Here is a 23407-nt window from a genome sequence, read left to right as displayed (position 1 = left end):
ATATAAAACCTCAACAACTCGATAGAGAGAAGGAGAAGGTGATGATATGACGATGGCTCCTGCTTTTAAAATCATCATCATTGAAACTGTTTATCAAGAAACTCATTTTTGAAAAGAAAAATCTCGAATCGACTCCAGTGACCGGTTTCAATGAGGCAGAAACAAGAGGAGAAATATTCTGAACATCAACTTGAAACAAACCAAATCCCGACCACACAAAATGTGAGTTCCCCATGTGCTGACATCTGACGAGTTCATTTACAAAACCGTTTGTTTCCCACACAGCGCTAATATCCGGGCGGGCCGCCCAGGTAAATCCACACGGGCCAAGTACATTTCTCTCTCTGGTGCATGAAGCCGACGATTCCACTCGCTGCAGATTTCAAACAGTCGAGATCTGGACGCTGCCAAGTGCTGAAAGCTTTTCATTGAGCTACACGTCCATGATGTCTGTCACTGTGTCGGTGCTGCGCTCGGGCGTCTGTGCCAAGACAAACCCGACGGAGAGACAGTTTGAATTGTTGCCTCGGTAATGAGAAGGAAGTAGTTAGCTAATGTTGTTGCAAAGCCATTAGCTCGAGCAGCGCTGCCACGGTGCTGAGGTGACGGCTCTCCTTCTTCTGACGATCTGTCCTGAGGACGGAACAAACACGTTTCCTGAATGAGACGACTGAAGCCACCCTGGTGTCTGAACAGGAAAGATGAAGCTACAGCCAGCAGCTGCTTAGCTTAGCATAAGGACTAAAGAAGCAGGGGGAAATAGCGAGGCTAGCTCTGCTCAGGGCTCACACAATCCAACTATCTCTAAAGCTCAATGATTAACATATTAAGATATATTTGTTTAATCAGCCTAGGGACAGCGCCTGTAGCCTCTCAGTTGACCAGCAGAGGGCGACTCCTCTTGTTTCTATAGAAGTCTACGAGAAGATGACTCGACTTCTCACTTTGTAACGTCAGTAAACATTTTCCTGAGGAGATTATGTCTCAGTCTCTAGTTTCAAATCTTCTTCAAGACAATGTGACCCATTTAGAGTCAAGAGTTACTACTGGTTTTAAAAAAAACAAGATGGCGCTGGACAAAATGTGCATCTGAATCCTGATTATCAAGCAGTTGTTGCTCAGTCTCAGTGTTTCTCTGCTTTAGTTTCTTTATCTCGGAGACGACAGGATTCTGAAGCGTCGGAATGTTCCGGACGTTTCCCTCCAAAACCTTCAGCTGGTGTCATGACCGCTGTCCAGGGTGCTGAATCTGAGGTTGCCCCCGGGCGTTTCTGGACGTATGAGGGAAAGTTTCTGACCTTGAGAGCCTTTAATCCTTTTCAAGAAGAAACACTAATTCAAAATGAACAACCTGAACATGAGCAGAAGACGTCTCCTTTACAAAGTGAGGAAAAACAGAAGAAGCTGCGTCCAGGGATCTTTTCAAAATGAGCTCCGGTGAATCTCGTGGACTCCCCCTTTCGTCTCTACGTATTAAAAGCAGTGGGGTTAAATATCAGAGCTGTCATATTATTGGCCAGGGCAGCGAGCGGGCACGACAACGCTCTCCAGTGTAGCAGCTGGGACGTTGGTTCGAGTCCCAGACCTCTGCTCAAGTTCATGAGATGCCACAAGTGACTGGAGGGGGCTTAGGATAATGGAAAACTGGCGAGCCACGTTTCTATATATGTAAATATGTGGAAACTGAGAGTAACACACGTTGATACACAGAGAAACTGGGTTTTAAAGTCATGCAAGGACAAGCAAACACACACATACCATACGTGTGTATACAAATAGAGGTGGAAAAGATGAGGAAAACATTGAACAATGAGAAATTCAATAAATGTCAAAGAGAGATTTAAAGAAAGAAAGCGATAGAGAGCAAGATGAAGCGGAAAAGAGGGAAAGAAAGATTTTGGTTTGTGCTGTTGCAAACACACCGACGTGACCAAAAACCAAGCAATCCTCCCACAATCATCCCCCCCCCCCACACACACACACACACCTCCCAATACACACACACACACACACGCATCACCAGTAAAATACATCCTCTCCCTCCCATTGAGCTCTGAGGGGGAGATATTTGCGGGGAGCGCCTGGTTTGAAAACAATGTGCGTTCCAGTTCGTTCCCTTGTCCCTTCGCTGAGACAAACAACACTGTGGTCCCTTCCCCTGAGACTGGTGTGTCTCTGCGTGTGTTTGTTTGTGTGTGTCTCTGTGTGCTTATGTGTGTGTCGTCGCAAAGTTTTCCACAATAATCAAAGATGCAATCAAAGATGGAATGAGAAGCAAAGACAGACGAAGGAGGAAAAAGACATTAAATCCCTTCGGTTGTTCATGAACTCTGATGTTTCACATGGGGACGGATCAGTGTTGTTGCCCTCGCTGCAGAAGAAGTGAGATTATCGGCTATAAACCAACAAAACAACCTTTAAAAAGTGATGACAAACTTCTTTTCAGCCTGTAAACCTTGAAATTACATCTTCATTGGACGATTCGGCTTTTCACAGGTTTTATCCAGTGTCAATGATCGATTCCCAGCATGAATCCCATGACATTATAAGGTGACTGTGACATTTCAGATTGAATCAAACACATTGATGATGATACCTGAATTTCTATTTCCACAGTTTGTCTTAGAGCGAAAGTTTGAGACCAACAAGTAGCTCTAGTCCAATGAAAACTGTTGTTCCAGCGATTCCTGAGTGGGACTCCACTGGTGGTGTCGCAGCGCCACGGCCCCAGGCTCAATCTGGTTATAATCTGTCGACGGGGGAAGAATTTGCTCTGGGATACTTTTGCATTTCACGGCAACAAGGCGCAGGGGAAATGAAAGTGAATTCAATGATGACAATGCAGCAAACAAACGTGTCAACAAGGTCGTGACCTGAGAGTTGGAGGCTGCGAGCCTGACACAGCAAGTTTCCAATATATGCTAATTATTACAAGATGGGAGAAGACATGAGGAGGAGGAGGGGGGGTCAGTGGTATGAGGTTTGTGTTTGTGTGTGGGAGACACAGGGAAAGTGTGTGAAATGTTGACGACACATTTGTCAGAGCAGAGGCCTGTTTAGTAAACCAGAAGAGGAGTCGAGGGAACCAGAAGAAGAGGAACAAAGTGGATTCGTTCAAATAACTTCCTGAGGCTGAAATCATCAACTGTACAACCAAATGAAACATGGACGAGATGACAGGCGGACTTAAAACTGAAAGCATCGGTTCTAAATAACTTCTGACAACCATGGCTGATGGAGGCCATTACAACAAATTGGTTTCTCCCCTGACTTTTCTGCCAACACCAACATCGAGTCAAACATTTTGCACGAGTCGTGATTCTGACCGACCCCAACGATTCGTGTACCTGAGCGATGACGACAAAGGTAAACTTCCTGGACGAGTTCACTTCGGAAACAGAAGCTGAAAATGTTCTAGAACAAAGAAATGAAACAACCAACATGTCGCCGGTGGAGGTTTGATAATGAAGCGCTTGAGAAAGAAACAAGGCGGCCAAGCGACATTCAACACAACGGCTCAAAGTCGCTAAAGATGCGAGCTGGTGACTCACACAGGAAACACGTTGACTAAACCGCCATATCCCAGTCGGGCTGAACCATGGGCCACAGCTGAAGGGTTTAATCTCCAGAGATCTTAACGAAGCAGTGAAACGAGGGAGGAACCGGCGGAGGAAGAAACGGGTAACACGAGGACACGATCAGCAGGAGGATGGAGGATGATAATGATGATGAAAGATGACTGGCCAATGGGAATGTTGACGCCACCGGCCTCGTTCTCATTATGGTTTTTTTTTTGTTCTCAATGGAAACAGTATGCTGTTATTTAGACAGTGGGGCTTGTATCAGTGTGTGTTTGTGTGTCTTTTCACAGGGATACTAACACGGCTTAGCTGCGCCATTTGACCATTAAGCTAATTATCCTCTGTCTCCACACACTCACACACACACACAGACTCACACACACACACAGACTCACACACACACCAGCCTCCAATCAGCAGCCAGATATCTGATCCCCTCCACCTGGCGGCTTCCAGCTCCTTGTCCGGTAAACCGACCCTCACACACACACACGCACACACACACAAACACACACATACACACACACAAACACACACAGGGGCAGAGACGTTCCCAGATATTTTCCTAGACTGGCATTCTGAGCCCGCTCCCACTTATCCCAACTCCCGTGAAAGACGCAGATGAGAAGCAAGCGTACACACACACACACACACACACAAATACACACACACACACGTAAACAGATATGAATACAAGCACGGGCACACACTCTGCTGTGCACACTCAGCTGGAAGAGACTTTCAGGTCAGGAGTAAACTTGGGTGGACATTTCGGTTCTTTTGCCCAAAAGCAAATTTACGTAACCGATACAATTCAAATGTCAACAAAGATTCACAATGGAGCCTTTCACGTGTCACAGAGAGCGAGGGAAAGATGGAAGGAGGAGAGAGAAGGACGACAAATAAGAAATAGAGAGAATGTAAAGAACACAGACCGATTTAAAGATGGACGACATTACATGAGTGAAGAGTGAAGCCAAATGAGCAACGTCACAGGTTCAAATCCTCAAATATATCCGAACCAATCGCGTGGCAAATTAGATCAAACTTCAATTTCGGAAAAAAGTGACTGCCATCACACAAACACACAGACACACACACACACACACACACAAACTATACACACATGGACTTAGAGTGAAGAAGCTCTGTGGTGAGCAGCTTTTAAGCCAAACTAGATAAATTGATTTGTGGAAACAATGGATTCACTGTGCTCCGGGTACACACCCCTTGTGCGTGCATGTGTGTGTGTGTGTGTGTGTGTTACAGATGTGAAGATCCAACTCTGCTCTTTGACTCGTGTGACCCGGTTTCATCAGACAATCAGAAGCTTATCACATCGGACACGATAAGAATCAGTGATCGAATTAAAAAAATCATGTTAAAACAAACGCTGGATCCGAGGTTGAAAACATGACGCAGTGTTTTCCTCGGCCTAGAGCCTGAAGTACGACAATCGAAAACTAACAGCTGCACAATCCCAGAGAAATGAGCTGAGGCAAGCAGAGGTCAATCCTCATTTTCATTGCAACACCACTGATTCCAGAGCAGCGATCAATTAAGAGCAGATTCCAGAGTCACACTGAGACTCTGCATCTCAAGTACAAAAGGGACGAGGCGTTGGGTTGACATCACAGATTGATCTTTACAGATACCACTCCTTTCTCTGCCTCCTTCCCTCCATCCCTCCATCCAGATGCCATGTTGTTGATGAATTCAATCAAAAGCCCATTTGTCATCGTCAGAAAAACACACACAAACACAAACACACACACACACAGAGGGTCCGGGAGCATCCATCGCAGGAGTGATCTGTGTGTACGTGGGCGTCCTGAGGAAACCTTCTGTCACGCACGTAAAGACGGCCGAGCTTCACTGGGGAGTAAACACAACTGTTCCTGTTGTATTTGTGATAAACAACACACACTTTCCATCCCGGGCCTCTGGTGACTTGGACTCGCTGCCGGCCTCAGAAGGACAGCCAAAGGTTACCACATGCTAAACAACACGGTGCAGAGTTATATAACCAGTTTACCCGATATGATTCAGTGCATATTGACATCATGTAAAATTTGCATTGTAAGCCACGTTACATTTGTCAACACACACTCGTGGCACAGACGGTTTCCTGTGGCTGAGTTCCCTCCAGTTCCTTCCAGTTCCCTCCAGTTCCCTCCAGTTCCTTCCAGTTCCTTCCAGTTCCCTCCAGTTCCTTCCAGTTCCCTCCAGTTCCTTCCAGTTCCTTCCAGTTCCCTCCAGTTCCCTCCAGGTCCTTCCAGTTCCCTCCAGGTCCCTTCAGTTCCCTTCAGTTCCCTTCAGTTCCCTTCAGTTCCTTCCAGTTCCCTCCAGTTCCCTCCAGTTCCCTCCAGTTCCCTCCAGTTCCTTCCAGTTCCCTCCAGTACCCTCCAGTTCCTTCCAGTTCCCTCCAGTACCCTCCAGTTCCTTCCAGTTCCCTCCAGTTCCCTCCAGTTCCCTCCCCGGACTTGAGGTTTGCGTTAAAATTCCTCCCAGTCCCACCATCAGTTGATTCTATTGCCGTGCGATAGAATTGACATACGATTGACAGCCGAGACTGACTCCTTATTGGTCGAGCGTGAGTGTGGGCGGGATCTCAGAGCTGCCGCGAAGCTGCTGGACGCCATGTTTGATCAAATCGATTCTGGGGAAAGAGGATGAGACTGGAAGGAAGCAGCGGAGGAGAAGACAAGAGGGAAGAAAGAGGAAGATCCAGGTGTTTTTAATACACCCGCTGAGAAAAGAGAAAAACTTCAGTCTCATGCAGAGATCTCCTGGTTTTGTATTTTTCACATTCTCATTCTGTGGTCAGTAAGTGGGTGTATGTCCACATGTGACCATTTATGAGTGTGTGTCTTTATTCTGCACATAACAGCCTGTGTTTAAGTGACAAAAGGGCGTGTGTGTTTGTGTGTGTGTAGCCGAGTTAAACAATATGTGTGAAAACATCTGTGCCATTGTGTAAGTGCTTAAGTGTGTTCTGTGCGTGAACTGACAAACTGAGGCTTATCTATGTCCTTGTGTGTGTGTGTGTGTGTATGTGTGTGTGCATGTGTGGTGGGGCGAAGATGGATTAGTGTTGTTGACTATGTGCTATATGTCTCAGGGCTGTGTTAAGAGATGTTTTATCACAGTGACACTCAACCACGACATTTAGCGGAGAAAAAACATTTCCCATCAACACACGTGCGCACAAACACACAACGACACACACACAGTGGGAATATAAGGTCCTTTAATAACAATCAAAACCAGATTTAAAGAGTAAATCTTAAAATGCAGCACCTGACTCAGCCGACTGATGGAAGCTCGAGTGAACAAAACCAAATCTCCTCTCGACAAGGATCCGTCCATGTGATGTGATGTTTCTGCTTACGTATAATTATGAAGCGATCATCTTGCGCACAATCCAACACACACACACACACACAAACACACAAAGATTCACAGACAATACAGATGAACTTAGCAACGGTCACTGAGTGCACAGACACAACAAGGCGCCAAACAAACTGATGTCATTCTATAGAAAAGGGAGCTCCTCTCTACGTTAACACACACGCATTTCATTAACAGTTGTGTGTAGATATTAGCGTTGTTACACTTGTTAGCAAAGTGACAATAACTCATCAAGCAAAACACACAACGAGTGAAGGAGCAGCAGCCGTCACCGGACTCATTTACACCATTGGTCTTCACTGGTCCAACAGGAGGTTATGTTTTCACCCCCGTCTGTTTCAGGATCACACAAAAGCTACGAGATGGATTTCCACGAGTGTGTGAAGTTTGTTGCAGATCTCAATAAAATCTGGAAACTCGAGTTCAAGTGAACATTTGTGCCAAATTCCTCTCATTTCCCTCCACACTATAAAATCTATATGAATATAATCTATTTTCCATTTCTCCCCCGACCCCTCCCTCGCGGCGTTCCACTCGTTCTCCAGATCACCAGCGGAGACAGAAGCTCAGCTATCTCCGCTCCGAGCCAGTGGTCAAATCCAATCATCTCACGTTTCACCGGTGCAGCTCTTTGGGCCTCAACTCAGCGAATATTGATGTATTGTGTTTCAGGATTTAACCCGATCCAAAACCACAGCGGCCCGACGAGGATCCCTCAGGTGTCAGCTCGGACTAATACCTGGAATCAGATCCACGTCTGTGACTCGCTGCTCCGTCCTGACGGTTCTGTCTTCAGCCGAGGAGCCGAGAACAGAGCAGCATGTGGATCGATGGCAAAAAACAAACTGTAAGCTCGTCGGGGGAATAGTGAAGCATTGCACGGGATGATTTAAATTCTTTAAAGTACTGAATCATTCCAGTGGCCACAGAAAACAAAGTGATTTATTATGTTGCTTGACTCTCTAAAGCCTCACTTCTATATTTGGTGTAAACTGAAAACAAACCATTTGTCTTGATTTCTTTTTAGACTCCACAAAGCTAAATTTCCCACATAACTTGAGGACAAGCCAATACTATATGTATATTTATATAATCTACCCATTAAGAGCTCGAATAGGATAAATAAGTACTTCTCTGTAATACCACCAACACTGGAAACACTATTAAACAACTAATCGTGTTGGTTTGGGATATAAAATTATAAAAGAGCTCATTAAATACCAAACTTCTCAGGAACATGAACACTGTGTTCTAGGTAGGGTAAGAGCAACTTCCTGAAATTACATCACATCATCTTTAGACAAACTTATTTGATGTGCACTTTGACTTGGTCCCGGCCCATCTACCAACATGGAGGAGGCCGGGGTTTCCACCAGGGGGCGATCGGGAGGATTTGGGCTTCACTTCTTGGAGCCGTCTTGTCGTCCATCTGCATTAACAGTCTATGAATAATTAAAATCCAAAGGAAGCTCTGACTGTTATATAACCGCCTCGCTGCTAACAAGCTGGCGAGTGCCTTCGCGGTTTCCTCGGCAGCTGCAGGGAAACGTGCCGGTGAATTACACGGTTCCCTTGTTTCTGCTGTGACTTTCCTGCAGACATTTCTATATTCCAGGATTATAAACCGAGCCCAGATCATGACTCACCGACAGTTCACTGAAAGTTTCATGCCGATTAATCACTGGAATAAAAGCACAGCAGGCCACCGGTGTTCTTTAAAAAAGAAATGAGCCGATTAGCCCAGAGGAGGAAACTATGAACAGGAATCAGTTGTAAAATCTTGACCCCTCATCTGCACCAATACATATTTCCAAGATTTGTCTTTTGCAAAAATCAAAAGTGGCTGTAAAGTTCTGGGAAGTGGCCTCGAGGTATAAAGGTTTGTTTTCCTGCCCTCAACATAAAGCTCTCTGCTCATATTCCTGTCCTGTGTTCCAGGATATAGCCTGATCCAAAAACCACAGCAGCTGGCTGAGGATTCTCTCTGTGTCTCTCTCTGTTGTTTTTGACCGTCCTTCTTCGGTTGCGATGAAGACAGAGTCCACGGAAGACGTCTGCCGGCAGGTCGGAGTAAGAAAACAGAGGAAATTACCACCGGCCACCAAACACGTAATGTTGAAACCCTGTCCGTGGGTGATAAAATCACAGAGACCGTGGTTGAGACGGTGGCTGGTTGCGAGCAGCGCTAAGACGAGAATACTTTTCTGCCCTCAATGTAAATCTGTCTGGGTTTTGTCACAGCCAGTATCACGGTGTTCTCTTCCAGCACATAGCCTCATCCAAAACCACAGCAACTGGCTGAGGATTCCCCTCTGGCCTCAGGCATGGCTAATACCTGGAAAGAGACACAGATCAGTTTCTCTCTCTGTCTCGGCAGATCTCTTGTGGGATCTTGAAGGCCGACACTGATGTCTTAAGCCTGGTGTCGCCACCAGCCAGGATTTAAAACTGTATCTTTGAATTTTTTACTTCCAGTCCGACGCCAGAATCTGCCACAAAATTACAAGTATTCAGCAAAAAAAGCATCTGAAGCAGCATTTTTAGGCCATGGAAAGAAATATGCTCTAACAATAATAAAATGTGCTCATGCACTCTTTCATGGACCCCCGGCAGATACTGTTTCGGACTCCGTGTACAGCTGCGTGTTCTTTTGTGTAACAAGAAGCGTTTATCTAACTTAAAACTCAATTTCAGAGTGTTTATCATTAATTATGGTTTATGGACATATGTAACCTTTTATTAACTTAATAATTATGTGAAAGAGATCCTTCAAATGATATCAGAATAAGAAAAAACAGCAAAGTCGACACTGGAGGAACATTTAGTTAAAAGGACTAAACAGCCAAAACCCAAAGAACAATACGTCCACTCAGCGAAGTCCAAGAGCTTTCAACAAGCTTCACTGTTGGAAAAAGTGAAAAGAAAAGTGAGTTTATGACACAGAGTTTAGAAAACACATCGAATCTCCGTCTCTGCAGGTCGCTGCTCCCGCTCTCGCTCTCGCACACGCTCGCTCGTCCCTTCTCTCCGGAGCCGCGGCCGGCGCTTTGTCCTTTGTTAACGCACACGCTCGACAGCGCGTCCAACATGTGTTTCCTATCCGTTGTCCTGGTCGTCTGTGTGTATCAGAGCCGGAGATCTCTGTTCACTCTCTCCATGACCCTCGCTCTCTGAACAGAAGCAGGCCCGTGCACTCCACCGAGACAGGGAGTGTGTGTCTGTGTGTGTGTGTGTGTGTGCATGCTTTCTAACCTACCCTAAATACACAGACATGGCATGACACGTTGCAATACTTCTTTGGAACCGCAAATGTAATAAAAGCTCACATGGTCGTATTATTTTCAGATACTGCAATACATTACGTCAAATATACAGTTTATTACTGAAATATTCTATGTACACAAAGTGGTTTTATCACATATTTGTACATTTAGATAAGAATCTGTTATATAGTGAAACCAGCGAGTGTTCAGTATTTTACTACAAACATGATCTTGATTCTTTAAGAATAATATTAAAGTTTACACACACTTGCTTCAATATTCTGCAGACACATATACGTATATCTGAATAAGTAGCACGACAAATACAACTCACAGGAAGTGGCAGAATCCAAAAGGTCAGTGTTTCCTGTCTAAGAAGAGTTAACAGCTATGAAAGAGGTGGAATTGAATAAAGTTTAATTGATGAAGAGAATAAAGACATTTTTAAGATGTAGAAAGAAGAAGAAAGAAGTGAGAGAGAGAGAAAAGAGGAAAAGGGAGGAGTAGAAGAAGTCTGAGGCAGAGACAGAAAGGACGGATGGACGGTCTGAGCGGAGGAGTGGAAGAGGAAACAGTAAACGCTGTGTTACATTTATAGCTCAGCAGTTTTCAGGGTCATTCTGCTCAATGACCCCCAACACACACACAAAATCTCTCTCCCAGTCCCTCGCTCCCGCTTTCTCCCTCTGCTTTCTTTGCGTCTATACACACACACACACACACACACACACACACACACACACACACACACACACACACACACACACACACACACACACACACACACACACACACACACACACACACACACACACACACACACACACACACACACACACACACACACACACACACACACACACACACACACACACACACACAGTCACACACACACAGACACACACACACGTCCGGTGATATATGTGCCCGGGAGTCAGCCATAAATTCTTAAATGGAAAAATCTCATTACGTTTCTGTTGATTTTTGTAATTTTACAACATCGTCCTGGGTGGTTTCTGAGTGTGAGGCTGTGTGAGTGCGAGAGAACACTGTGCGTGTGTGTAGAAGTGTGTAGAAGTGTGTAGGACGGTGAATAAATATCTAACACATCCCAGGATTTTAACACAGGCATAAATAGAATATACTTTAATTTGCAAATACTAGAAAGTACAGACCTGTCTGCGAAAATTATATTTATTATTTAAAATGTTTTAAATGTGCACTGGGGATTCAAACCCTCGGTTTCTTGTCCTCTACCCGTCGTCCGCCCCGTTGCTGCGACTCGGCTGAACGATAACCAACCACAGATTACGTAACCACCACAGCGGCGTTTTTTTACGTAGGCTGCATATTTCACCATGATTGATTGGCTCCCACTCTGGCCCCCCAAAAAAACCAACCCTGCAAACCACCGAGATGTAATTCAGCAGATCAATGTTAAAACGCCTGGTGTCGAACGCTGCACACACATCACTCTGTCCCGAGGATCTCAAACCCACGAGTCAGGCACGGGTAAGGGACGCCGTCGGGCCGAGGGGTGATCTCAGGTCGGAGGAAACTGGAAACACTTGTTGGAGCTTAGAGCTGCAGCAGACATTCAATGGAGGTCGATGTAGGACGGGAGGAGGCGGGATTACAGGCTCTGGTGGATTATGGGAAATTCACCTGATGTCACACTTCAAATGTGAAGGACACGACGTTCGACTTCTGTTCTTTGTACCGATGAAAACAGCTAAATTGATGGTTTAGCGGATCCTGACAACCAAATAAACTTATTCAGCTTTTTAAGGTTGATCAGGTAAAAATGTAGATTTCACAAGTGTAGAACTGGCTTCTCAGCAGCTGATCGTGCAGGTGCAGCTCTATTCTCTTCTACTTGATCGGATCTACGCAGTCGCCTGACGCCATCTACAAACCTGGATGGTTTTCTTAACCTCTCACCTCAGTGACACGCTCACTCCCTCCAACACACCTCCACCTCGTTTAGACAGCTGCTCTGAAATGTGCATGTGTGTGTGACCGTGCAAAATTATATAGGGGGGGGGGGGGGGGAGAGAGAAAAGAACAACTATGTCTTTGTGTAAGATCTTAATATCACAATGGTAGAGTTCGAGGGTGAGTGGGAGACGGGTGAGTCAAAAATTCACTTCACTCATCAGTCACCTTTGCAGGGTGAGGTGTGTGTGTGTGCGTGTGTGTGTGTGTTTGTATGCGTGAGTGTGAGACCAACATCTGTCCAGATGACTGACTCACCCTATGACCAAGTTGAACTTTCCCATGTGCGTGTGCACGTGTGTTGAGTGGATAATTTGTCTTTGTAGAACCTCGTGCTAATGTACACAGGACGTTACACAATCCAAACTACATACGTGTGCGTGTGTAGTCGACAAAGCTCGCCCTGGAAGAACAGAGCGATTTTTTTGCTGCACCTTTCAAACACAGAGACACTTCCAAACATTTTGCAAAAGGAATTAAATAGTTACTTATGCAACGTGTCAAGAAATCCATGAAGCTTCTTCCATTGAAGTTTGAGACTCAAAAAATTTTACTGCACGATTCTGCCGATTAATGTTGCTGCAACCAAACCAAACCATCTTACTCTTTGTGTATGTGGAGTCACGGGCCTCTAATGTGTTGTGCATTAAGTTTGTATGAAAGCACTCTTTATGTGTGGCTGTCCGGTGTTGTGTCTGTCGTGTCTGGACTCACACGGTGGTGGTCGTTGGATCTGGAGATCACTTGAAGCGCGAGTCCGCCTCTGACTTTCAGATGATGCAGCTCTACGGCTATGTGGTGGTTTCTACTTCAAATATACAGTTTGGGGACAGACACACACCGCACAGACACAAACACACACACACCGCACACACACAAACACAACGTCCTGAAACAGATTTGACCGAGGTGCCATTACCGAAGGCAGCCCTGACCCTGAACCAGGAATGCAGTGGTTTACACAATGTTTCCCTCTTGTGTATGTTGTGTTGGTGAGTTGCTGCTTTGTGTGTGTGTGTGTGTGTGTGTGTGTGTCTGTGTGGGTGTGTGTGAGATATACGTGGATCACCAGTGGGAACGTGTCCGTGCATGACATCACGAAGCGGAACGGCAGGAAGCTCTACGGTCGGATTCAGGAAAACAAAATAAAGTCACGGCCTGAAGAAACCTGGCTGATGTTTCCACACCGACTGAAGGAGGTACATCCTTCACCCGACATGAGTCAGAGGTCGTCAGGTTGATCAAACAGGTTGTGTTACTATTCCTCACATAACCACATCATTTTGTTTATAGCGTAAACAAGAAGAAACCAGAAGTGTCCGTTGAGGCTGCATGTGTGTGTTTAATTTAAAGGGAAACCAGTTGTTCTACACAAACCCTGATTTGTTCTCCTGGTGCAACAACAACCCCGACCAACCCTGACGATGGACGCTGCTGGAAAGGCGAACGTATAATTTACCACGGCTTCGACTCGTGTCACAGCTCCGGGCCATTACGTCTCATTGAGTTCCACAACGTGTCCACTCCGTCTTCATTAACAGTCAAAAAGCCAGTTCCAGCCAAATACTCTCAACAAAGGAAGCAAAGCATTATTTCCTTCAGCTCGGAGAAGACGGAACCTGGCCAACGTTTGCTTGTTCTGGATCAGCTTCAGCACCGAAGGGCTGAAGATGAATGACAGCGGGGAAGGGAGGTCGAGGATGATGAATCAGAGAAGGGTTTGCCACGCTTATTATTCTTTTGTGTGTCAGCTACCAGCACATACCAGTGGTGGGGTGAGTGTATACGCCTGGTCTGTCTGATGGTTGCCTGTGTGACCGCGCAGGAAGAGCACATGTCCACCCTGATCTCATTTTTCAGTTTTTAGAAAAGATTAAATCAATACAGGGATGGAGAGATGAATATCTACAAAAACATCACAGGCCTTTAAAAAAGAAAAAGGGCTTTTCTGAGGTTACCCCCGTTTTTGTAGAGAAACTCCTGAGGACTCCTGAATGTGATTGGCAGCAGATTTGAAAAAGCTCCTCTCAAGAACAGAACCGGCCTCAGTTACATGTCAGGGAAAAGATAAGCAGAACAAATCCAAGCTATGTAGTGAAGGAGAGGCTGTGGGTGATGTTATTGTAAAGAGGAACCTCAGCTCAACATGCGAGTGTAGGATTTAAATTAAATTACACTAAAAGCTGAGTAAGAAGAGGATTTATTCGCTCGAGGCCAAGACTGTCCTCAGAGGCCTTTAGTCATCTCAATGTGTTTTTGGATTCTCGCTGCACCGAGCTGCCAACACACGAGCAGAAAGTAGCTTCATGTGTTTGTTTCTGACCGCTCCGAAACATTCCTCGTTGACTCAATGACCCCGCGAAGCCACCGCATCGTGTTTTTCTCTTCTGACTACGTGACACACTGACACTCTGCACCCAGTGTGGACACGTGTCCTCAGAAAGGACGACCGCAGAGGACTTCCTCTCCGGCCAGCTCAGGAGACAAGGATCCGCTGATTCAGGAGATGACACCTCATGTCAAGATGGATAGATATCAAAAGTTGTGTTGCTTATAAATAAGTTTGATGAGAATACAAACTCAACCCACGGAGGGGAATCTGCTTTGAAGTGATGCCTTTTAGAAATAAACAGAAGCTCGGACGATTCCCATCTGTTTCCTTCAGGTGAAGTTTTTATTATCATTTATCCCACAATGCACTTGGGGAGTCACTTAGCACAAAGTTCTAGAACCATGAAGACCACTTCTCAACTTTCTGGTTCGTGCTTGTTTAACTGGAATTCAAAGACAAACTCGAACTTCAAAGCAAAACTGACTTCTTCTTCTTTCTGCTTCTCTGATGACCAGAAGGTTCCTGAGGGACCTGCACAAGCTCCATCTTGTTGTGTGTGTGTTGCCCAGAACTCTTTATTGTGTCGTTGTCTTGTTGTGAATTTATCCAGTGAAATAAACAAGACACAACTCTGTCAAACACACACACAAACAACACCCCAGTGAGCGATGTTGTGGTCATCGGAACCACAACTGAACATCCTGGTACCAGACCTCAGGTTTGTCTTGATACCATGACTGCACAATTGTTACTGTGTCATCTCTATTATGGGATGGGAATGGGGTGAATCCGGGGTTAAACCACACATTTGTCTATGTGTTTGTTTGTGCATGTGTGTGTGTGTGTGCTGGTGTGTGACCGTCCACTGCTTCTTATTGTGTGTGTGTGTAGTGATTCAGGGCCTATCCTACACGTTTTCCGTGCATGCGTGTATGTGCATGTGTGTGTGTTTGTGTGTGTGTGTGTCACGCTGCAGATTACAGGTCTTGCTACAGGCTGGCTGAAAAGCGCTGCGGCTCGACACTGTATAAACACAAAGTAAACAAAGACGTCCGACCTTTGGCTGCCCCCCCGCTCGCTCACTTTACAGTGTAATAGTCTCATTCATCCTGGGTTCCGTGGAGGGGGGTGTCTCGGGACCGGAAGGATTCTGGTACCATTAACAAAAGAAATGAAATTAGATGGATCTGAAGGGGAAGGATCATTCTCAGCTGCCTTGACGGGGAAGTGCACAAGTGTGTTCACATGATGCACACAAGACTTTACAGGTGTTTCACAAATCATAGAAAGAAAGCTGAACAATAAAGTAAAGATTTAAGATGCCTGTTGAATATGTTGTCCAGTTCCCTCCTGCCCGTGACCCAGACTCTGCCCCGTGATAACGGTAAGTCAAAGTTTTGACCTCACGAGGGCATCACGTTACACTTCTGAGCAACAAAATGGTGGACCACACAACAAAGGGACAATTTCCAATTCTTCAAGCCAAGCTGCTTTAACAGTCTTTGTATTTGAAGCCACAAGTTTCACTCAGTTGACGTGGACGAGGCCCCAGGCTTGTGTCACAGCTCAGGCAGGAACATCTGAGCCTCTAGAGAGACGGGATCAAGTCTCTGGTGTCGTTGGGTTCAGGACACGGGTCGAGACGGAGGAATCAGGAGCGTCTGCATTCAGTGTGCGGGTCCACGTGTGTACATCTGTGTGTCACACTGGAATGTTTAAAGAGGACAGAGACGGTGACATCAGTGGTGTCTTTAAACTTCTGTATGCGAGTCGGCTGGAATCTTTGCAGGGCAGCCAAAGGCTAGAGAAGCACTTGTCCTCGTCTCTCATCCTCGTCCCATTTCCTTCTCTCTCTTTCTTCACAGGTGTTTAATCTCTCTCTCTCTCTCTTCTTAGTTCATGCAGAAGAACGGATGATAAACAGAGTGTGGAGAGGACATCGATGTGAGGACAGGAGGAGAAACAGCCAGATGGAGAGATAGCAAAAGAGAAAGGGAGAAGTACACAAGACAGCGATACAGACGGCAAGGCTGTGCCAAGTGTGTGATTGGTCGGAACCAGTAACGGGGGCCTATACATTCCAGTTATTGATTGGCTGTCTGATCCCCTTCCAGTGGCTGATTGGTTGTGATGCTGTCGCAGTCCAACAGCGGTGTCATCCAGCGGGCAGGGAGGAGACTCCAAACCAGGAGGGGACCAGGGCGCCACAAGATTTCAGGTCACAGCAACTTGTCCTGTCTGTTTACAGATGTGTCTGTACATGTGAAGCAGAAACTCTGGAAGATGGCTTGAAGTCGACCGAGTGCGGTTACAGAGTCGTGCTCCAACAAAACGACATTGGTCCAGAGTTAGAGACGTTTCTTTTCAGGGCAACGTGGGCGAATCTTGAGTAAGAATTCTGTGTCAATAAAGATGGATGCCGAACTTTGTCCTAAGCTCCAGATGTGTCATCTTCTGCTGCAGCTGCCGGTTTCAAGATGTGTCACAATCCAACAAGAGTTTTCCATTTTCTCCCCTGAGCAGAACTCGCTGCTCGACCAGTGTTTGATTATTGTGTGACACATTTTTGTTATTAGAGTTATTGTTACATTTCCCGAGGCTCATATTTGGAAACAAACTAATTGATTGAGGACGTTTGGGTTTAGGTTTTCCTGGAAGAGACTGTTGAAAGAGATTCATTCGCCAACACGTCCACAGCTGGACGGCACGTGGACGAGACGGAGCTCGGATCACAGGTGCATCACTGGTTTCAAACCAGAGAGCACACGCCTGGTGTTGGAGGCAAAACATCAGATGTGATGTCTTCTAAAGAATGAGAAGATGCAGTAGCCTTATTTCCAGCAGTTTGACGGTAACACAAACCAGCTTAAATAGTTTTTGTACATTTGAAAACATTTCACAAAAGAAAGCGTTTTCCAGGTTTTCGCAGAAATTCTAATCTGAGCTAATGCTACTGGAGGTTAGACGCTAAAAGACCCTACTTTTAACATTTGTCCACTTACGATAACAAAGCATGGACATGGTGGGAGACAGCATTAGCCTGATCCTATTAAAAAATCGCAGCGGCCATTTGGTAATCAGATAAAATCCAGTGTAATCACAACCAGACAATTCAGAGACATGCTGTAATGTCAGGACACAGACCATGTAGCATATTCTCTATTATCAATCCTTTAAAGCTGCGGCCAAACTGGCAGACGTGTCTGGTCTTGGCGAACAGAAGCAAAGAGAATCCCAGATATGCTGTTTTGAGGGGAGCAGCTTGGGATAAATGGTAAGTAGCTAAGCCCTGGTTAGGACTGGTTTGGCCCTGCGGTGGAAACCATGCTGCTGGGGCGAGTCCAGAAGACACAGTAGGACGCTGGCTTCAGTTGAGATGAAAACTGCTGGCAAGAGAGAGGGCGGCTATAAAACACAGATATGAAGATGTCTCCATGTCTCTGATGGTTCGTCCTTTTTCAGACAGAAGCCAAGTGAGGTTTAGGGCGACATGTGCCATATGAACCCAAATGTGTGTACGTCCACTTAACGTTCACATGTTTAGCATGATTTGTCACCTCCCTGCTCCGCTGTGGTTTTATTATTAGCTCTGTTATTGACAATTATGAATTTTCATACTGATGTCTCGGTACCTTTGAAAGTTTAGCCCACTGGCGCAGGTTGAAAGGGAACTCTCTGGCAGGCACACAGACAGCAATGAAAAACTCTCGCTAATGATTTGTCCATCTGCCTAAAGAGGACATTCAAGGGTCAGTGCGTGCTCTCGCTCGGTTCTGCTTCACTGTGCTAACTCGTCCACTGCGTACAGGACCGGGGTGTGAGGACAGACACGACCCCCAGGGGGAGTCGGGTCAGAGACCAGACGTCCAATTAGAAGGTGGCAATTACAGGAACTGCAATGATTCAGCATTTATTACCATGATGAGGCTGTTTTACGGCACCGTCTCATCACTTAGTGACACACTGACAGGCTTCTATTGCATGTTTATGGTTTTGAAAAATCTAGTACAGTAGAAATGTGTCAGTATGTTTTATTTATTGTTCTAGATTAAGTGTTTGGTAGATAAGAGTCAAACACAGAGAGAGATCAACGATGCAATGTATGAAAATACTCACAACACAACCAAATACTCACAACACAAGCAAAAAAGAACCACTTGTAACACAACAAACTAGACAAACACACAGACAATTGAAGTGGGAACCGTAACGATTGATAAACACGATTGCATTAGCCTCACGCCAATTTGCCTCCAAATTCACGTAATCCGACAAATAAACTAAGCTGATGTGATATTTTTGTACATTGACTTGTGTAAAAGTGTGCGATTCAGTCAAGGTTTTTGTCGTACAGTCTACGCTCATCAAACTTGATGATGAATCCAGGTTTATGAGGTCGTTGTCTCACAGTTTGACTTTCAATAAACTAACAAGGTTGTTGAAATCTCAGTCTGTCGGATGCCTCGTGAGATTGTCGTCTGATAAACGGCCCTTGTGGCCAAATAGAGGATTACAGGGACCACATACTGTATTTGCGGTTTCACCCCCCGAGCGCAACTTCTCTCCAGTGTGGACGAAGATTTATATCATTCCAGCCACAGAGCAGAAACAAAGCAGCTGCTCTCGGGGCCAAGTCTCGACAAACAGCCATGTGATCGCGTACAGCAAAATCCAATCTGCAGAATCGGATCTCAAAAACAGCACAGGGAGAGAGAGAAAGAGAGAGAGAGGGAGAGAGAGAGAGAGAGAGAGAGAGAGAGAGAGAGAGAGGGATGCCAAGTGTAACCGTAACTCTTAATTATCCCGTTAGTTTGGAGGTCAGAATCTCACCAGGTTCCATTTGTCAAGATACACCATTAGCCAGAGGTTAGCTCGAGGTAGGCTGCTACAAGCTGAAACAACAGCCAGCTACAGACAGACGGAGGTTACAAGAAGTGCAAATCACTGCAAACTGGGGTGAGTACACACACACGCACACACACACACACGCACAGACACACACTTAGAATAACTCCCGTCTGACTTAATCAAAAACTTAACACATGCTAGGATTCATTAGGGGTTGAAATAACAGCCAAGAGAGCAACAGTGTGACGTTGGACAGGGTTTGGACCGAGCTGGAGTTGGCTGAGTGAGCGACAGCTATTAGATAGAAATGAAGATGTTTCTCTCTGTTTTTCTTCTCAGTCACTCGGGGAATCCAAGTGATTCCAGAGGGCGGCCAGAGGTGAGCAGATGCTGCAGAGATACGAGCGAACGCAGAGTCGACGGGGAAGAGGAGAGTGGCACAAGTGGGTGACTTCTGCATGGACTAGATCTGGAGAGGGAGGTGGAGAAGGAGCATTTCACTACTCGTTTGGTTTCCTCTGTTTCTAGTCTGCTCGTTATAAGGACGTCTTTGTTTTTCCACATCAAGACAAAAGTAGCAGAAATGAAAAGATGTCCTGGATTGAGTGTTCTGTCTCTAGAAGGTTGGCTTGCGATGGTTAATTGGCTCAAAACAGGTACTGGCGCCACTTTGAAGATGTTATCGGAACATCAAAGTCTTGGTAAGAAATCCTACAGGTTTAAGGGACACGGGTTGTGAAGATAAAAAAGGGACAAAAGAGGGAAAGTTCAAGGCCTCGATCTCTCAACCACACATCTGAATATGTAGTTAGACCAAAATATCCCAGGTTAGACGCAGTAAGTCAGGCGGACATTCCACTGCAGCTTAAGATGACAGGGAAAACGTAAAAGAGAGAGAGGAGTCCGGGATACGGTATCGCTATGGCCTCAATACTTCCAGCGTTAAGTTACAGACGTACAGTACAAGCAGACCCCCCCCCCCCCTCCTCCCTCTGTCTGTCTACAGTTTGGATTTTCTACCTGACAGTGGACGACAGCCAGAGGTCGACTGAGGCGGCAATAAAACACCACAAACACCTGTTTCACACTCGTCCAGCTCTTCTTCAATGAGGCCAAGTTTACGTCTCAACATCTTCTTTTGTTTTTTCCCTTCCTCCATTCGTCCCGTGATAAGTCATAAGTCACAATATTTAGATGTTGCATTAATTATTTTAGCTTCCAAAACGTTTTTCTATCTTCTTTACGAAAACAGAGATAAACAAAGACGTTTGCAGATGCTGTTGACATGGATACTTGCAGTTTAATGCACAATGATTGGTGAATAAATCTTTTGGACATGGCAGTGCATATTTCACAACACATACATACACATGCACACACACACACACACACACACACGCAGTAAACTACAACAACAGAACTGTACACAACCGACCACTGCTGGTATTCATCGTGCAAACAAACCATCTCAAGGTTATTTTCCATTACCTTGTCCTCCTTTTTCCACATCCTTCTCTTTTTCTGTCACACAAACTCACACACACACACACTTATCCTTTTAATAACCTACACACAACATGCAAATGCAGACGTGCGCAGACACAGACACACACAACATTTACACACATCATACGCTTTTTGTTGTCTCATACCTTTATATGTAAACATGATCGTACCTACACCCTGAGTTGTACACACACACACAGCACAACAGAGGTGAGCCAATGACTTCTGGCCAACCTTTGCACCACCAAGGTCAAGGACACACACACCACACACACACGGCAATCCCATGACAGCATAAGTACATACACACAATAGGAACGCTGACAAACAACATGATTATAATGATGATGAGGTCTTTGTTCGTGAACTCTGCAGGACCTATGGCCTGCTACTGTCAACTGTAACACACACACACACACACACACACACACACACACATACACACACAAACCTGCAAGTACATGCTTTTTCTTTACACAGACGTGGCTGCTGGTCTCCGTTTCACCGAGGTGACTTTCGGCCAACATCTGTACACGCTTGCATGCTTTTGGTCAGCTCTGCTATTCGGCTCTCTATTCATAGAAGACCACAAATTTATCACTCAGCACTGTGTTGTGTGTCTGTGTGCGTACATGTGCATCTGCAAAACACGCACGATTTGTGTCCACCAATGCGTTATTATGCTGAATGTAGCGAGAGAACAGGAATGGAGAGATGGAGGTTGTGTGTGTGTGTGTGTGTGTGTGTCCCAGTCTGTAATCATGATGTCAACCTAACCGTTTGAACGCTAACAAATGTGCGACAGTGACACAAAGATCAGAGACACACATTCCTATGGGACATTGAATGCATCAAAATGACTATATGTAACACAAGTAAAGTGGCGGGCGCACATGTAAACACACACATGTACACAGACACACACAGATCCATACCTGTGGTTTGAGGATCTCTGAAGTTCAACCTGTGAACTTGAACTGACCTGCAGCTACTCAAACGTTTTCAAACTAAACATTTGTATGATCTGATTTTTCTAAAAGGAGCAGATCACATTAAGCTTTGTCTGCAAAATGAATGTTTATATAGAAATAAGTTGTTTACAATAATTAGACACGTCTCCACTTTCTCTTATTGATCAAAATCAAGCAGAAAAACAGTGATGAACATGACATGAGGACGATTCAGACCCAGACGATGTTCCCACTGACCAACGCTCAGTGGACAAGAGACAACGTTAAGAAATCCTGGACAGAGTAAAAGAAACCAAGTGATACTTGGAGGACAGAAGGTCTTGGACACTTGCGTTGACCCACTGAAACTCCCTGACCTCCTCTCACTGCAGACGCTGTGTCTCTAAACCAACATGTCCATGCTTCCTCCTTCGCTACGGAGACGATTCATAACTAAAACAGTCTCTGGAAGTTTTTGTCCCCTCGAATGAAAACACATGTCCGTCTGAGGTATTCTCTGAAACGACTGATCCCCGTTGTTTATCTTGGACGAACGGTCGCGACAAACTGTTCTTCAAAAAACGTCCAGAACTTTCAAATCACTTCAGAATGCGAGTTATCAGAGAGTATCCGACTCCGAGGCTGTTGCCTCATAGAACCCTGCAAGGATCCGCCAAGCGCAACACAAGAGGAGTTAGGGAGTGGATATCAAAATCTCCACCAGGGCAACTGTTAATTCAGCGATACTGTGGGCAGCATCGGAAATATCAGCTTTTATTCCTTAACGTTTCTATTTGAAGAAGGTCTTACCTCATGAGAGGAAGCTGGACTCCTGTGGGTTGGAAGCTCGTCTTCGTCAACGCCAGCATAACCCCCGCTCGCCCTGAACAAAACAACAGAGGGAGGAAAGAATTACACAATGAGCTTCCATCATTTTGGGGGGGATTGAAAAGGTTTTCAGTTCAAGCGAGCTTTGCACTCAAATTAATTAAATCTGGATTTCTGAAATCTGGATTTCTGGGAGGATCAGATCAGGTGACAGTGGAGAATTACCCAGATTTTTTGTTTGTGTCCGTACGAGCTCGCGCTGCAGCGTTCATGGCGAGAGAGGAATGACAAACAGATGACACGAACGAGGGCAACGGACAGGAGTCATGGTGAGGACACACACCAGAGGATCAGGGAGTTGATTCACACCAGATTCATCCTGGAGATCAGAATAAAGATCTGATCGGAGGTTCAGGTCTTTCATGCTGAAACTCAATCGTCTCTGATCTATGAGTAGGAACCTAGAGAGCTGTTGCAGTAGCTACGTGTCAGTTCAGTTTCCCTTCACTAAGGCCCGGAAGTCTCTTAATACGCCAGAATTTTCTTTTATCAAGATCCATGAAATATTCCCTGGAAAATCAGTGAAAATGGCAAAAAAACGATATTTTCCCGCTGCTAAACAAACAAACCGACCAATCAATGGACAATTTGGTAAAGTCAACGTAAAGAAGGCGTTCAATTAAAAAACAG

At 45.4% G+C, this 23407-nt stretch overlaps 1 long non-coding RNA gene across 1 annotated transcript in view; it reads right to left on the bottom strand.

Annotated features, from left to right (window-relative positions):
- The window catches only part of LOC133949680 (uncharacterized), a 90971-nt gene that overhangs the window by 46138 nt on the left and 21426 nt on the right, over window positions 1-23407 (bottom strand). Inside the window, exon 3 of the long non-coding RNA XR_009920166.1 lies at window positions 22700-22772. This is a non-coding gene — a long non-coding RNA (uncharacterized LOC133949680). The remainder of the gene's footprint in view (window positions 1-22699; window positions 22773-23407) is intronic.

The sequence above is a fragment of the Platichthys flesus genome, chromosome 24 (assembly GCF_949316205.1).
Source record: "Platichthys flesus chromosome 24, fPlaFle2.1, whole genome shotgun sequence".
Lineage (NCBI taxonomy): Eukaryota > Metazoa > Chordata > Actinopteri > Pleuronectiformes > Pleuronectidae > Platichthys > Platichthys flesus.
The sequence above is the reverse complement of the archived record's forward strand: the minus strand, read 5'-3'. Positions and strand labels throughout refer to the sequence as shown.